We start from the raw sequence: 4,680 nt of genomic DNA on the forward strand, positions 1-4,680 counted from the left end.
AAATGTATTTTTACTCCATGATCATCTCACATATTGATTACTGTCTCACTACATGGTCACTCGCATGCCCCACATCTCTGAAAATCATAGAGAGCCTCTACAAACAAGCTTTAAAAACACTGGACAAAAAAACATTGTCACATCACCACTGCCATATTCTGTACAAATATAAATTACTGCATTTTCAAAACATGATCAATCTAAAATCAGCATGTTTGATCTATAAAGTTCTGCACTCTCTCGCTCCTCCACCAATAAAATAATTTATCAAGAGTAAAGAAAACACACAAAGAACCACACAAGCCTCCGCCAGAGGAGATATGGTCATACCCCACAGACGTACTACCTTTGGTCAGATGGTCCTGTCTGTCCAAGGTGGGAACCTGTGGAATAGCCTCCCTTTAACTCTGAGGGAGTGCCCAACATATAATTCATTTAAGGCTCAACTGAAAAACTGGCTCTGGGCAAACCAAACTTGCACACACTAGGTGCCAGGCTGTTTATTATATATTGTGTATCCTTTATGGACCGTTTTAGTATTGTATGCTGCATGTGGGTCTGGATAATGAGCTGAGTGAATGTTAATGGAGTTTTGTGCAAAGTGTCTAAGATTGTAAGATTGTATGGTTGAAAATTGTATTTAAGGCCTGATCATTGTTTAATGTAAATTTTATTGTTGTTGTATTTTTAATCCCTGTGACCCTGACCCGTGGGACTACGGATGGAAATTAGCCGTATGGCTACAATCCGGCGTGTTTACATTCGTGCTTTTGTCATGTATGTTCATTAACATGCACTGTCCCAATCAAATAAACAAATAAAAAAAATAAAAAAACGAGATTGTATAGATACATTAAAAACAATCTCATCATCACCCTCCACAGGTGGTCTCATCCTTTATCTACCAGAGACCTGGGAACTTGAGGGTTCTGCGCAAGTATGATTGCTGTTGCTAGTACTGACACTGAGATGTCTGATATATTTCCTGGGATCTGCTGTAGCCATCTTTCCAGTGTGGGGCTCACTGCCCCGAGTGCTCCGATGACCACAAGCACCACTGATGCCTTCACCTTCCAGGCTTTCTCCAGCTCTTCTTCTCTAGTTTCTCTTGTACTTTTTCCTGATATTCCCATCACTTGGTACTGCGATGTCCACCACAACGGCTTTGCTCTGTTGCTTATCCACCACCACAATGTTCGGTTGGTCCATCACCATTCTCTCAGTCTGTATCTGAAGTCCTACAGGATCTTGGCTTGATCATTCTGCACGACTTCGGAGGTGTTTCCCACCTTGATCTTGGGGTCTGTCGTACATCTAGTAGTAACATCTGTGTACTCTGCACAGATGTTTCTGTACTCTATGCCCACCACTTGGTTATGGCGCTCCATGTATGCTTTCCCTGCCAGCATCTATCAGCCTAAACCTTGGGTCTTGTCTGGTGTGGTAGATTTGGGCATGTATTGCTTTAGAGCTCAAAGCCTGCTCCTGTGCAGCCAGGATGAGTGCTTCTATCCTTCAGACCAGCTCTCTCAAGTACGATTTCTTGATATCAGCCACTTCAGTTATGTTCCATGTAGGGCCTTGTCCTCCCATGATGGTTCCTCCAGCACTTTTTTCTCTGCACTCCACTGATCTTGGATGTTTTGTCCTGGACAGTGGCTCTCACACTCACTAGTCCTCGGCCTCCTTCCTTACGGCTCGGATACAGTCTCAGGGTGCTGGATTTGAGATGGAATCCAACATACATGGTCAGGAGCTTTTGGGGCTTGATCTCTGTGATCTGTATCTCCTTCTTTGGTCAGTGTATGATTCCTGTTAGGGATCTGATTACTGGTAGTTAGTAGCTGCTTCTTACCTGGGTCTTGTTCTTGCCATTGAGCTGACTCCTTAGGACTTGCCTTACTCATTGGAGGTATTTGGTCATGGATACTTTCCTTGTTTCCTCTTCAAGGTTGCTATTTGCTTGTGGGATACCAATGTACTTATAACTATCCTCAATATCTGTTTCTGTTCCTTCTGAAATTGAGACCCCTTCAGTGTATACTATCTTCCCTCTCTTTGTCAACACCTGGCATTCCAGTGTCTCTGCTGTAGATCCTGGTGGTGTGGATCAGTGAGTCAGTGTCTCACTCATTCTTAGAGTACAGCTTGATGTCATCCATGTAGAGGAGATGATTGATGGTGGCCCCATTCCAGAGTCATATCCATAGCCAGTGTTGTTGATGATTTGGCTGAGGGAATTCAGACCTATGTAGAACAGCAGTGGGGACAGTGCGTCTTCTTGGTGTATGCCACATTTGACGGTCATTTGTGCAAGTGGCTTGCCATTGGCCTCAAGGTTGGTTATCCACAACCTCATCGAGTTTGCACTGAGGACTCATAGAGAACAGGGCTCTTTGTATCCTGTTGATGTTGTTCAACTCCAGGCATTCAGTGATCAGTGTGACATTGAGTAAACTTTCTTGTAGTCAATCTAGGCAGTGCATAGGTTGGTCTTACAGGTTCTGCAGTCTCAGGAGACTGTTTGATCCACAGCTGGTGTTTGGCTCTCCTGGTATCTTTGCCAATGCCCTTCTGTGCTGTGTTCATGTATTGCTCCATGTGCTCACTTATCTTAGCCGCAATGATGCCTGACATGAGCTTCCATTTGTGGAGAAACAGGTTATTGGCCGATCATTGATGGGACTGTAGCCTTTGAGGGATCCTTCTGGATCAGGATCATACACCCTTCGGATAGCCATTCAGGGTGAGTCCCATCCTTTAGCAGCTGGTTCATGTGTTTACTCACTGCTCTCCATGAGTGTCATGGAGAGCAGTGAATTTCTTTAGCCAGTAGGTGTGGATCATGTCAGGCTCTGGTGCGGTCCAGTTTTTCATACCTGAGACTCTTTCCAGGACGTCTGCCACTGTGATGGTGACTGGATTCTGTTCAGAGGGGTTGCTGTGGTCTTCTCTCAGAGCCACCAGCCACTGTGATTTGCTGTTACATGATGCCTCCTTCTTCCAGCCTTGCTGGATCTGCTCTGGTGTTATTACCCTGCCATTGAGTGTAAACTTTCGCCGGTTGTGTTGCAAACAGACGGTGTATTCATCTGGCTTCATTGTGTCACGTGTACCTCTTTACGTGACTGGCCAAGGCTTGGAGCCTTTGTTTGGCAGTTTCCAGCCCTTCAGGTATGGGTATCTGGCTGTATCTCCTGGGTACTTTCTCTCCGCGCTGCCTTATTTTTAGCCTCGTTTTCATGGTAGGTATTGTATCTTATGGCTCCCATGGTTGCTCTTGTAGCCAGCATATCTAGGATCACTGCTCCTGAAGTGTATATATGCTCATTGGTTTCTGTGATGGTTAAGGTAGGGATCACTCTCAATGCTGAGCTCTATAAATGTAAGAGAGATCGTTTAAAGCATAGACATCTTCATCAAGCAGGTTCATAGTGTACCTTTCATGTTTCTGTGAAGGCTATTTATGATTCAAACTTCAGATCTCTGAGAAGCAAAAAAGAAATAGATTGTTTGATTGATTGGTCTTGTTTTAAATTATGGGAGTAATATATCTGTGTGTTTCAGAATGATGGATAATAAGGACAGTTGCTACAGCAATTAACAATTTAAATCAAAATGTTATTTATTTTGAATGGTGAAAAGTCCTTAAAATATCCCAGATACAGGAACCTGAAACCAATACGAGCCACCACAGTCTCTTCTATTTTAAAGGCACAGACAATTTTAAACATGATCAAAATGTAAATAATATATAAAATACACAATTCTCAGACAATGTATAATATAAAATAAAATACATTTCAAAGGCACAGTTAACTCATCATAATTTAAGAGAAGACTCAGTCAGTGTCAGTCAGTTATGAATTCTGTGGTTGTTTTGGGTTTTTACTGTTAACTTTGTCCATTTAAAATGCATTTGATAGATTCATATATTTGTCTAATTCTGACTTGGTTTGGTGGGATTGTACCTGTAATAAATACTTATCATAGTTTCCATCAGTTAAATGACAGTTTGTGGATAAAAGTAGACAAAGTTGTAAAATACAGGAAATGGGTTTTAAAACAGAATCCCTTTAATTGCGTCCTCAACATGGAAAACTCCATCTAAAATACAGGAACAATTTATGCACAAGGAAGGCATTTTTCTGAAACTTTAAACATTGATTCAACTGAAAAATATCATTATTCATTCATTTTCATTTATTTTTCTTTGTCAAATCATAATTGTTGTGCCTTTGGCCTTTGTTAACATTATGGTTGCTAGGTAACATATCTCAGCATATGTCATATCTGCATCATATCATATCAGGAAGTCAAATTATAAACCAGAAAAACAAAAAAGAAAAAGAAAAAACAACAACAAAAACTAGAAAAGACTAGGCAGGTTTTTAGTGAAATATTAAATGATGAAATTATATTAAGATAAGTTATTTGTCTAACCTATCATGCGCACTTTAAATGATCAGCTCTTGCATACCTAATTGAACATGTACATTTATGGATTTGGCATTTAGCATAAGCCAAGTAAATAACCAAGTAATAACCAACTTAATAATAACTTATTTTCTCTAATTTATTCCATTGTTGCTCCCTCATGAGCCTTGTGCACACTCCAGCCCAGCAGATGGTGATCACACACTCAACACTTTGAATGTTCCAAAGAAAACCCCAAAGAAT

This window comes from Periophthalmus magnuspinnatus, chromosome 24 (assembly GCF_009829125.3).
Source record: "Periophthalmus magnuspinnatus isolate fPerMag1 chromosome 24, fPerMag1.2.pri, whole genome shotgun sequence".
Classification (NCBI taxonomy): Eukaryota; Metazoa; Chordata; class Actinopteri; order Gobiiformes; family Gobiidae; genus Periophthalmus; species Periophthalmus magnuspinnatus.